The sequence below is a fragment of the Pelecanus crispus genome, chromosome 3 (genome assembly GCF_030463565.1).
Source record: "Pelecanus crispus isolate bPelCri1 chromosome 3, bPelCri1.pri, whole genome shotgun sequence".
NCBI lineage: Eukaryota > Metazoa > Chordata > Aves > Pelecaniformes > Pelecanidae > Pelecanus > Pelecanus crispus.
The window spans coordinates 983,580-997,329 of record NC_134645.1 but is presented as its reverse complement, the minus strand read 5'-3'; positions in this window follow the sequence as shown (position 1 = coordinate 997,329).

Below are 13,750 nucleotides of genomic sequence, written 5' to 3'. Positions count from 1 at the left end.
TGTAGGAGGGAGCGCCTCGGGGCCCACAGCTATTTTGAGACGCGGCGCCCAGCTCAAGGTGTGAAGTCCCGATGTGAAAATATCCCCTAATCCTTGTGTGGGGCAAGGCACCTCTAAAAGCAGGGACTCCTGCCACCCACGCCGGTGGTACCTCTGCCCCTTCTGCCCCCCCCAGCCCCAGGGGTCAAGCAGACCCCTCAAGACCTAGCAACCCATCTTTTCGGCAAACACCGTGCCTCCAAGTCATTTTGCTGCAAAACATCCACCCCTTCCATGCAATGACGAGCACCAACCACACCAGAAGAACAAACCAACCCACCAGCGCGGGATACCACAGCATTTCAGAGCGCTGAAGGCGAAGCGGCGGCGCACGCCAAGTTCCCTCCCAGCGCTCCGTCTACTTCTCACCCCGGCGTGAAGTCGGAGCGGCGGCAGCCACGGGGCTGCAGCTGCCTTGCTGCTTTCGGACGCACCGGGGGCACTTACGGCTCGCACGCTCAAAGGTATGGAGGCATCTAAGCGTGGCAGGTAGGTGCTTAAGGACATCCCTTTGGTGGTCGGTTTTTTTGGTGGGTTTTTTTTTTTTTTTTTTTGAATGCTCCAACTCAGAAGCACTTTGGAAAAGGCCAAATAAACGGTAGCCACTGGCTCCCCTTGCTGTGCCTTTAGCAAGTCTCCCTGCCACCAGCAGATAGCCCACCACACTGCGCAACAGCCACAGGGATGCTCGGCTGCGCTTTTTTCCCCCCTCCCTGCGCTATTCAGCTTGCTGTGTAAGCCAAAACAAGCTTTACAAGAATGACGGTACTCACATTTTGTGTCAAAAACAAGAGTCCAAGCCACGGGTTTTGTCCCCACTTCTGGCCTTGGAAAGTATCTGAGCAGCAGGTTAAAGCTCATAGCAAGCAAGTTAGGACACCTTTGCAACAACAACAAAAAAAATTTCAGTTCTGGGAAAGTGTCAGCTCTCATTCCTGAGAGCAGCGTTGCGTGCTCACCCCCTTCCTTACAGCGATCTCCCCAGGTTGACCCCATTAGGAAACACTTCAGGAGGAACAGATGCAGCCCTCGCTTAAACAAAGTGCCAGGACAAGGCTTGGCACCGCTCACCTCCATGCTACCACCCCGCCGGGGCACGGCCAGGGTTGCTCTGCCACCCTCTCTGGGGTGGAGCACGACTCTCCAAAGCAGAGATCTCCATTTCTTCCCCAGGACATAACCCATTTCCAGCCCCAGAAAGGTCCATTTTTCTTCACAGGCTCATCCATTCTGTGCTTATTTCTCACCGGGTGATGCATCGCTAAGTTTTGCATTCAGTTCAGTAAATGGCAAGACTCATTCAGCAACTTCACCATCCCGTGATGGCAAATTTGCTGGTTTTTGCAAAACAGCTGTTAACTAATGATACTTTTATATTTATAAGCCAACAATTCTGGCTCCTTTTGTTTTTTTATATGTATATGCACACATATATAAGAACACCTAGAAACAGCACGATCATCCCACTGGCTGGGGACACTGGGGTGAAGACCTGACTGGCCAGCTACTCCTCGGAGGTGCACCGACCCAAATTCCTCCCCACGCAGCGCTGCTCCCACCTCGCACAGCCGCTGCTGTGGCTTTGCAGACAAGCTGGCCTGGCAGCCGTCACTCACCTGGGGTGACACACGAGCTTTTTTTCTTCTGCCGCTCCTGGGTGCTTGGGCCTTACCTGAGGGGTGACTGTCACCCCACTTCCCAACATGAAAGGCTTCGGACACTTCCAGCACCAGCTCAGGTTGCTTCATGCTGCCCACTCCAGCTGGCCCAGGGGTTGGACAGGAGGGACCCTCCCCCCCGTCAGTGTCCCCCTCCACCCCAGCCCTTCCAGGCAGCAGCCCCTCTCCTCCCTCCCTGGCCATACCCAGGGCTGGGACAGGTTGGTCCCCTCCAAAACATTCAAATGGCCAGCAGGTTCAGACATCCTGGGGTGCCCCGGGTGCAAGGGACAGGAGTTTGGTTGGAAAACCAAAGGATTTAAGCCCCAAAAGCGTGTTACAGCTTGGGTGCAGCATCCTTCCCTCCCGCAGGCTCCCAGGCTGACCACCCCTCAACGCTCTGCAAGTCTGTCCCATGGAGAAAAAATGAGCATCAACATGCAGCACCCCTCGAGGTGCCACAGGGCCACTTTGGCATACAAATCTGACAATAAATTCTTTAAAAAAGGTTTTATGCATCAGGCAAAAATAATTTAAAACATGACTTATCACATCTCCATTTTAATGTTTAACATATTTTATTGTTTTACGCAAATAAGGTTAGAGCTCTTTGAGGTAAGTGGGGTGCATATAATAGGTCCTAGTTCCACTTACATATTTGGGATTTAACTGCTAGAAATCATGTCAATGCTATCAACAGAAAACATTCAAGATGTGATGTAAAAAATCCAAGAGCCCACAGAAACTTGCCTTGAATTGTTGCAGGTTCACTTAAACAGAGCCCCTTGATTCTGCATAGACAGCTGCTGTATTTCATGGGCTTTAGCACCATTTCAGGGAGAAAGTTACCCACAAGATAAAAACTGCAAGCAAAGCTGCTCGGAATAAATTGTGTAAAGTCATATTATCACCACCACCACTGGTCAAACAGGCTGAACTATTTCAACTGTTTAAGGAAAGAACAATTGAAGGAAACCAGTGTACGTTTATTTTGTTCTGGTTCGGGTTTTTCGTTTGTTTGTTTTAAGTGCAAAGAATGCAAACCAAAAGTATACCAATCTAACTCTGAGAAACAAACATCTGAGAAACAAACACAAAGAATTCAAGCATTAACACACCAAAACCCACACTGACCACATGGAATACATAGGATGGGGAGGTTTGGGGGACTTAAAGCACAGGATCCTTTCAGCACCTAAGGCTGTATCTTTACTAGTAAACGAAGCAGTACTGGGAATTATTTCTTGGAACAGCGTGCTCTAAAGCACCCAACTGCCAGGAGAGCCCCTGCCTCGTCCCCAGGTTACCGGAGCATCGTTTCAGTGCCATCCCTGAGGTCATGGCAGGGGCTGTGTCCCCAAGCCCTTGCCCTGCGGTCACACTGCCACTGCGAGCCCTGACCAAGGCTGATGGAGACGCGCAGGTTGCAAACAGCGCACAGGAGAGCTTCTCTCTCCCCCGACCTTCGGGATGCATCGCACGCATCTTGCCGGAAAGAGTCTTTTGCAGGAAAAGAGTACATCTCCTGTTGTCCAAGACTGTAAAAAACAAAAAAAATCCCTGGAAAGCTTCCCCAGTCACAGAGCTTCCCTGCTGTTTTCTTATTCAGACATTTCCCCCCCAACACCCTTCAGTTAAAGTTGTCCCGCAAAAGCCCCAAAGTCACTGACTCCTAAAAAAAGATAACCACACACACGATTTGTTACCCAAGATCAGACCAAGTAATTCAGCTTCAATATACTTTTGATAAATATGACCTTAAATCCCTCATATCCTCCATCCAAGGCTCAGCCCAGTCTTCATCCTCTGCTACATCACGGAGAAGGACTTGGCACCATATCTCGCAGGGTAAAACAAGTTCCTGCCCTCTTTGGTGCAGTTATCACCTGCCCTGCTCCACGTTCAGCAAGCCAAAGGGGTACGGCGTGGCGCAGTGCTGCTCCCAGGGGATTGCAGAGCCAGACAACACTGCAAATGAGGGGATGCAACAGCAACGGTGCGGGACAGAAGAGGCACCTGCGATGCACGCAACGGGAGACATGCTCTTAAAAATGTCTCGCTGCTGCCTGGGCGCAGACCAGACCCGCTCCCAACAGAACCGTGGTGCTGGGGCACGTGGCTCCCCGCTGCATCTGCAGTGGCAACTCCCTCCACTTGTCAGATAAGGAAGCTCAAGTCGTGCCGCGGCCGTTGGGTTTGCTTATTCCTCTTCCTCCACACTTCTGCTTCCGTAATCACTCCAGTAGTCGAGGAAGGTCTGGTCCATGGTGCCCAGTCCGTGGTGCAGCTTTCCTTCCACAACCTAAGCACAAGCAGAAATATGCTCAGTTCAGAAAACATGGCAGGAATCATCCTGAAACATGTGCTTTCAAATAAAGTTGCAAAGCAGCCCTTAAGGTTTTTTCCCCAGGTATATTCACATGATCCAGGAACAGCCAGAAGAGCCTGCTTAAAAGTATATCGTATTCCCCTTGACTGAAGTGGGTGTAGAGCACAGAGTGAGCCTGGAAGACCCATTTATATACAAGTGACTTCTAACCTGGCCTTACTTTGCCCCAGAAGCGAGATGAGACATTGCCTTTGCAGAGATGCATGCAGAGCTCAGCATGCACCATGTATACCCAAAGATTTTTGGAATTCCCACACTGCCTTCCTCCCAGGTAGAGAGGCAGGGGCTATGTCAGACCCATCCCTTTCACGCTCAAGTACCATGATGGTAGGTGAGGAAGGAAAGGGAATTACTGGTGATTTTAGAGGTTGCCACAGAGCCCAGATCAAGGGAATATCACACCAGCCCTGCCCCTCCTGCACGCCTCTTACACATGCATGCCAGGTAACCACATCCCCAGCACCTTCCAGCAAACCGTTAGAGATGTTTGGGGGAAACCCCGACTCTGCCAGAAACCAGCCCAAGTTTTGCAGGGCTGAGATCTCCTTTTTCCTTTGACCCATCTCCTGGGCACGCGTAACAGCGCATGGAAAGAGGACGCTGGCGAGCACTGTCACCTCGCCCTGCATCACCACGCTCAACTCGTGTCACCAGCAGTGGCCTGAAGCCCCTGGAGAGCCAAGCACAAGGTAGGAGGTGGGAAAGTGTCCTCAAACCCACCAAATGGGCTGAGAAAGGGAACAATGGTGGCGCGCATTCGCTGCCATCCATTCCACCCTCACAGATCCTTTGCCCCACTGACACTGCCTTCCCACCCTCATCCATCATGACCACCAATAATCTAAATCTATACGTGCTTACACGTGTGACGTGCATGAATTTACATACGCACTTAAGAAAGGCAAGGAAAGTGGTGCCGGCAGCGCTAGACATCTCATTAACTGACTCTTGCCATAGCAGCATTTCGGCCAGGATGAAAAATACATTGGGTTCATGTAATTCTTACCACTGATTTCCAAAGACAAAGGTTTTAAAGGTCAAAAGACTCACCCATGGCTTATACGATGCTTTTTGAAGTAATGGATAAATGCGGAACTTGCCTTTGATGGTCCCTTTCGGAGTTAGGTAACAGCTGGATGAAAATCCACTACAACAGAGAATTCAATGTTATCATTAGCGGTGACTTTGGATAGCAGCTGTTTGCTGCGTTTTTCAGAAGACTACTTGATTCGTCCCTCTCAAGTGAGGCCACTTAAAACTCCATATTATGGGCAAAACACCAACTGAAACATCCCCAGCTTTTTGTATTTTGGCTTTCTTAAGGTAAGTGTTTCAGAAAGAGGCAAAGACAAAACCCAACCTGGAGTCCACAAAGAACAATCAAGCCGATTAAGATGGGAAAGAGAAGCAAAGAAGGTACGGTCACCCAGTCTGTACCAGCAGGCATCCGACCACGCTTTGTGCATTTTGGGCTGGGTACTGCCCATGTACAGTAACTAAGCGCTCCCGCCTTTCTGACATAAAGGCTTGGGAAAAATAAATCAACAAAGATAGATGGATTACAAAATTAATCTAAAACAACAGAGGAATGGTAATATTGAAAGTAATTTTGCCTTTTTGCAGTCCAGGACATTCAGGATTATTTTTTAATTCTTCTCCATTCGTCTTGAAGCAAGCACTTTTGTGTTTGCCACCTGTAAATAACCACCACCTGATTATTAAACAGCAGCCTCAGTGCTGCATGGCCCAATTTGACAGAAACCTGGTCAAAATTTGGTCTGTCCAAACTCACTCCGGAACAAATTAACAGCAAATTAGGGACTGCCAGCCGGTACACATAATCACAAAATCATGACATTGTCTTCAGTGTGAGCATAAATTTTCAGAAGGGATTTAAAGAAGAAAAGGATTATGGCAGTGGCATATCAGCTCTGGGAAAATGCTTGGGCGAAAAGCATACGGACATCAAGCTTGACCTATGCTGATACGTACAGGTCCATCTTCTGCTGACCCCAAGCCCACCGAAGTCGGAAGACACCTATTAACCTCATTAAAGAATGCTTTTGCCTTTGGAAGACTCAGACTTTGGAAAATATTGTTTCTGGACACCCCAGCATCTGCAAAGGAATAAATCAACTCAGTGGCATGTTTTAAGCCATCTGGCCCAAGGTATCATCAGTTTTTTAGCACTGTCATAAAAAACCTAAATTAGTCTAGACTTTCCATTCAGCTAAAACCACTGCGCGAGTATTTAAATGGGAACCTAAAAGTAATCACTGTTAAATTTCATCCCCCTTTCAGCTCAAATGTAAAGCTGAAGCTTGGCAGTAAACAAGGTAAGACTGTTTTTCCACAACCAGTCAATTTTGTTTGGCTTAAACTAAAATTCTAGGGCTGTATTTTCATTTATAGCCATGCCTTGTGTCTAGGTTAAGGACTTTAAAGTATGCTAAAGACAGGCTTTTGTTCTCCATCTACTTGCTTTTACCTCTCAGTTACTACTGAGGTCAGATCTTCAGCTAGTGGAAACCAGCATCCCTCCATTAGAGCCCGTGGGGTGTAACACTTGCTTCAGCTGAGAGCAAACTGCTACGAATGTGCTCTCTGCTTCACAAATCACCACAGGTCACCGCTCCGGAGGAGCTCCTGGACAACTTTCTGTATAATTCACAATCGCTTCCTGGAGTAAATAATGCTTTCTGCCCTCCCCACGTGCCTTCGGTTATTGTGCTCCTTCAAAGGCCCAGACAAATAAAAGTTTGATGTTTATTTTATTTTAAAAATGGCTGTTTACCCATCTTCCCTATTCTACCTTTATCTTGTTTACTACCTCTTACAATAGCAAGAAGTCACTGCCAGGTAACCCCTTTCATTTCAGCCCTCTCCTTGGCAAGTAAGGATGCGTAGCCTTCGGTCACGCTGTTTGCTCTGCAGCTGAGCTACGCAGTTTCACTGCGAGAAAAATATGCCGCACTTTCTTCAGTTCTTCAGGTAAAGTGCTGACATCTGACCCTTGTCACGTCTCCAGCTTTCCATTGGGTTTGATCTGCCTCCTTACCCTTAAATCACATTCGCTGCGTACACCAGTCAGGACTCGTTTGCCAAGCATCCGTTCTTCGTCGGAGAGGCAACGTGCCTGGTCGCGGGCAGCAGGGTGCCAGGGCCAGCTTTGTGCTGGCGGCGGCGGTGACCAACAACCTGCGACACAGGGCTGGTGGAGGTGCTGGGAGGGCATCCGGGACCAGCTCAGACTAAGAACAGTTCATCACGTGAGGGCTGCTCCACCATCACAGCTCTCGCTCAACACGGTCTTTATTTGGGCGTGTTTCATGAGAGATAAATATTAATATAATTCAGAAACTGAAGCACATGTGTCTTTGCATATATTTGAAACAAAGGTTTTGGAAATGTGAAGGACCTGGTTTCCAGTAGCACCACCAATAAAGTTTAAGTCATTGCATCTTCTGAGGAGATACTTGGCTATGCAAAGCATGAGAAGTTCAGCCCCAACGTCATCCTCTGCTCACGCTCTGGCTACGTGCAGAAAGTGGTACCCACTTGGGTTTCAGGAGGTTCCTGTTCCATCTCAGCCACAGAAGAGCTGAAGAACTTTGCTCTTCCTCCTCCAAAGCAATGTCACAGCAGAGCAGAGCTTGGGTTCGCCCTCAAGACTGAGTTTCTTGGCTGCCACTGTGCTGATACAACTGTGGCTCTCACTGTGTCTCTTGGGATCACAAGAACAGGACAAGCAGCCTTCTCAGCGTAAGGATTACCCGTGTGTGTTTACACCCCGCACCCATACCCATCTTCAAAACATTTCTCCTCAAAGCCTGTAGAAGATATTAAAAAGCAATCAGGAAAAATAGCCCTTTCCTTCACTACAAGCATCTTAGTCAATCCCACTGCAGTGGGGAATGGCACTATACTGTAACCCCTTGCCAGAAAGATGAACAAAACCATTTCCCTGCCTCCCTTCCAAGAACCGGTCGCGGAGGGGGCTAACTAATTCTATCAAGTGCCTTTTGTTAGCATTAAACAGCTATTCTGAGTTTGCTGGATAGGATGCGAGTGTTCACCAGTGTTTTGGCAGGACACAGCCCTCCATGGCTTCCAGACAGGCAACGCTGCAGGCGTCAAAGCTGTCACTCCTCCTTAGCTTGGCTGCTTACAGCACACGCGAGGGGATGGAGGATCCGATCAGCAGTTTGCGCTGCCTTCTGAAGCAGAGGTACTGGGGCTTCGCAAGTTACCCGAGCTGCAGACACATCCTCCTGAGTGTGAAAGAGTCAGTTATTTACAGAACTTGGCTAGACTGAGTACGAGTATCCTTACTTAATTTATGATAAACCACTGATGGAGCCAGGCTGGGGTAGATCCCACGTATGCTCTTTCATCAGCTCCTGTTACTGGGCACTGCCAGGGGCAGCGGTAGGCTGTGGGAACCTCTCACGTGACTCATGCAAACAGTAATTATGTTCCTAAATATTCAGTTTCTACTTTCTTCAGCTTGATTTTAAAGGCAAACAGCAGCTTTTCTAGTTTTCATCAATTATTCATGGGCCACTTCAGATAGCCATCAAATATATAATCAAATTAAATTAACATATCTTGAGTTTTGTAACCCAAGATTTCCTGTTTCAGCCCACAGGATGCCTGCTTCTGTTTGGGTTGCCACTTAATCATTGCATAATATTTGTTTTGGCTTGGTTGTGTGTAAGAAGAGATTTATACCGTTCCATCTGGCTGCAGCATGTTCGTCAGAGGATAAACGCTACCCTTAACTCCTCTATAGGCTGTGGTAGCATAACACTGTGCTGCTTTATGAAGCTTTGGAAATGAATACCAGAGTGGAGTAACTAAAAATACATACAACTATCTAGTTTGCCACACTGTTTGTCAACCTTACCCATCTTTAACAAATAATACATGCCCCTGGAGTCTTCTCCCACCTCCTAAATTGCCTACACAAAAATACACAGCTCTCAAAGAGGTAACTTGCAGTTATAGCAATCCTAGTTTTGTCTATGCCCCTCCAAAAACAAAATATAAGATGTGGTGTGATACAAGGGTTTCATCTGAATTTATTTAGGATGACTTCACCATCATTGTCAATATAGCTCTTAGGAGCCTCAAGATGAATAAGGGTCCCATCGTACTAGGTGTATGACACTCAAAGCCAATTCAAAGACAGTGCCTGCCATCTCAGTCTAAAGAAGAGCTTGACTTGACATCCACTGGAATCAATGGAAAGACTCACATTGACTTCAGGAGACACTGAGTCAGGCTCTCAAAGGAAGACAAGCTACAAGAAGTGACTGATGGATATAGGCTTCACATTTATTGGCACTTGGAGATGTAACAAGTTCTGACAAGTCAGAGATGCAAAAAAAAAAATCAACAATAAAACTCTACAACATCATCTATAATCAAGTGTAAAATAAGTGGAAATAGCAGCAGTTGCAGCACAAAGTACTTCCAGTGGTACTTGTTGCAGATCTGCTATCAACACATTGGGGTTACAAAGGATAAGAGCAGAGACATTCACACAGCAGAGCTGGATTTGCAAGGATTCAGTCATTGCAACAGCTCCTCTGGGAGGGGAGGGGGGAAAAAAAAAAAATCAGAGGGAACATGCCCTCCTGTTAATCCTACCTGCCACTCCTGACTGATGCCCTGCAGCCATCTCCTCAGCGTGACCGCCTTGCTACCAACCCCTGTGTAACTGAGAGGCTCTTCCAAAGACATCCTCACAAGGTCCTTCAAACCCAGTGTGACCCAAGGGCAAGGGGTACACGTCCCTGGTTTTAGCAGAGTCATTTTTCCTCTGTATCCATCATTAGCAGATTCCAGCCGTGGCTGTGACACAAGGGAGAAGACAGACACCCATTAGCATGATGTCCCTTCAAGCCAGACCTCTTCTGACCAGCGGCAGCACTGACCAGGTCCCTGATGTCAGCACAGTGCACTTGCAGGATGCTTTCCACCACCACCACACGCACGTGACTCCAGCTGACCTACCTGTGACAGCACTCTGGTGCCACTCGAAGGCATCGCAGCATCCTCTCCTCTTGCTGGCCAGAGAACCATGGTGCTTGCCATCAGGTCTGGAGTAGCAGGAATGCATCTTCCCCCCAACTCCTGCCAAGGCAGGTCTGTAGGCAGGCTCCTCCTGCTGATATCTGCTAGCAGCATGGTTGTGGAGTACTTGGGATAGCATCTTCCTCCTAGCATCGGCCCTGGCTTCCACCGAAGAGGCTCCTCAAGTGTGAAGTCAAGGCTGGGACTTTGACTGCAGCCACCCGTAGAGGCCAGGACCCCTCCTTCTAGCAGATCACTGGCAGACTCCTGCAAGATAAACACGTTAGCTTTCCATGCAGCAAGTCAACCCGCCCACATGCCAGAAGAGTCCAGCCTTTCCAAAACCACAGGCTGGGAGACATCGTGCACATCTCTGCATGCCACACACAGGCTCCCTTTCCTTTACCGTCAGAGCTGGGGTGACCCGTGGGGGGTTCAAGGATTGCTGGGCTCCAGTGGTGGGCAACAGTGACCACCCTCCTTTACCTGCATTCCCAGCAGGGGACCATGGATCAGGAGGCTGCACCCACCCAAGCTTCCCCTCCGACCTCTCAGCGCTGTATGGATGGGGATTCAGCTTCTTCACCCACCCACATTACTGGCTTGGACAACTGCACTGGCCGTTGCATTGCATGGGTGTACATCTGATAAAGGGGGAGAAAGTCAATCCATACCTGCCTGTCGGGTCAAGCACAGAGGACGAACCAGCCTCCACACAATAAGTGCAAAGAAACAGTGGGGCAGGTACCCCGGTACTTTCTCCCACGGGACCACCAACACCCTCCTTTGCACATTGGCTCTGGGGTAGGCATTGCATCTATGCACAGATAGGAAAGTTCCTGGAAAACCTCTTATCCTTGGTATTCCTGCATGGGTCCTTCCAGCCAGCACTTTATTTCCTAGGAAAAAGAGTCAATTTAAAATGTTATTTTAAAGAAGGGAAAGTAGATACCATCAGAAGGCAATTTGCTGAGCTGAGTAACAGCTGAACAGGAGAAGCTGTTTTACTCATTGAGTGGCATTTTAGGCACAATGGTTTACATTTTAGATAATTCAGTGTATCAACTGCGCAACAAAAGTAATTCAATGATACCATTTTCAGCTTTTGAGCAGAATGGATCTTAATTGCCAAAGAAACATTTTCCTTCATATCTCTGGATCTGTACTTCACAATTTTTGTACTTTGAGCCTCAGAAAATTGCAGCTCTCTCCTGATTAAGTGCTTAATTGTGGTCAGTGCTTTTCAAAGTATTTTCAGCAGTTAGCTTAAGTTCCACTTCAGACACGCACCGTTATTGACTTCTTTATCAACTCACACAATTTCCCTGCATCAAATGCTTTCTGAAGTATACTTGGTGGGCCTTGATCACATCCCTGTTTCGCAGGGACTCAAGTGGAGAGCCACATGCCCGGAGAGCCGGACAGCGCTCGCTAGCTCAGGCTCCAGCGAGATGTTTTTCTACCTTCCTTCAAGGCCCTTTCTCATCTGAAGTGGCAGAGTTGCACTTCACCCTGGGAAGCACAGGCAGAATTGGCAGGCAGCTGCCTGAAACGCTGTCCGCCCAGCAGACGATTGCACCAGGCACTGACCCCTTGCCTGCTCTCTGCACGTGCAGCAGCAGAATCCCAACTATTTAGCTGGATTTGCCAGGAAACCAAAGGAATTTAACCATGATTTTAAACCAGGAAGTACAGGCTAACATGGGATGCGCTGGACAGCGGCTGAAGTCTATGGATGCGGTGCTGAAAGCACTCCCCTAGTTTTAAGACCTTGCTCTAAATTAGGAAGTATAAGGGCTAAAACTCTTTTTTCCTCAACTCTGAAGCAGGTGACCGGTTAATACTGTCAGTTCCTTGCGGTGTGGGAGCTTTTTCAGATGCCCAGTGAGTCCAGTCTCCAGCTGCCTGCTCCAAAAGGTCTCAGAGTGCCTTTTGGACAAGGGCATGGGTAACCCTCTCCTGGGAGCCCCTCCCAAGATAAGTGACCACATTTTTTTCAGGGATTTCAGTTTCAGACCAATGCAAGAGAATAGGGAAGGTGGCATTTGCCACGGTATAAAAAGGTACCTACCCCTTTGGCCAGGGTGCTGCTCCCGGGGCCATTTGCCCACCGCAATGAATACAGTCCTGCTGTCACAGTCTTTGTTGCGACGGTCCGGCTGCAGCTGAGGATGATCTAGAGCTGCCCAAACAGCAAAGTCTGGTTAGCGCCAACCTTTCAGGCTGACAGCCAAAACGCCAGCTGGACCACGATAGGCTGGGTTGCATCAATATTGTTGCTATGTTTTGGTGCTGCGGATGTCTTCCTCCACAGCAAAGATAAACCACAGCCGCTTACCGAGCGGCACCCAAGGACAGCACACGCCGCGTGCTCCGCAAGCACTGACGCGGGATCCCACTGCCAGGACCTAACCACTGCTGCGCATCAGCGGGTGCCAACAAGGACTCGCAGCTTTATCCCTGCCTCTTACAAGACCATGGGAACACGATGATGGAGGGTTTGAATTTATAACTTCATAGCACTAGGAAATTAAACATGATGTTGAAGCCTTAGAAGTCTTGCAGTAGATCTCCACGGATCACTGTCACATTTTACATCTTCTGTTGTGTATTGTACCACTGTAAACTATCAAGTGTAGATTACTGTTGGGGTGAAGCTCTCACGAGATTTCCACTCTTGTAGTATTCACAGCTATGTGATAAAAGTCACATAAAAAGACTGAAACTTGTTGGACCTTAAAAACAAAGAATATCTCAGCACAGTTTAGAAATACTTATGTTTGGGCAAACGTATTACAAATCAGCCTCGATCCTTACCTGCAGATGTTTGAGCAATCACCTTGCAACTGAAGGAAGTGAACAGCTGCTCATCTCCCCCCCGTAACTCACATGAAACTGGACCTCTTTGGCAAAAAAATTGTTCAGGTTATATATCCACCACGAAAGCCAGTACTTGCAGTACAGTGCAAACTTGCACCCGTTTCAAACACCGTATAGTCTGACAGCTCTTTGCTTTCAAGCAGCTTGAAAGCCATCAATGCACAGGAGTGCTCAGGAACACACAACAGAGTCAACCTTGCATGGCCAGAACTTAAACCCTTGTTTAAACTCAGTCCCGTGCCTCTGATTTGCACGATCGATGGCTATGATTGCCGAGGTAAACCGAACGCTTGCCCATGCAAGTGGCCAGCAAGGACCACTGACAGATCTTCTGCTCATTTGGATGGGCTGTGGCTCAGGAACTAAAAAGCCATTAATGTATAGAAACACAACAGCTACTCACAACCCAGAGCGAGGCGTTGGATCTCTGCAGCGTAGGGCTCATGCTGTAGTGATGGCCGGGTGTACCTGAGCTCCACCCTGGCTGGGGACAGGCTGCTCCTTGCACCATCGCATGAGCAACACCGTGCAGACAGGCACGCAACAGCTGGGAAAAGCTCTGGCCTCGCCACGCAATTAATTGCCTGCTCTCTCCCCATTTTATGTGAGTTTGCAAGAAGCTCTTGAAAAGTTTAATAGCTTCTCTGCACTGTGGTTTTGAATTTAGAGGGTCAAGAAAAAGCCCTGGCTAAGGTCAAGTCTCCCT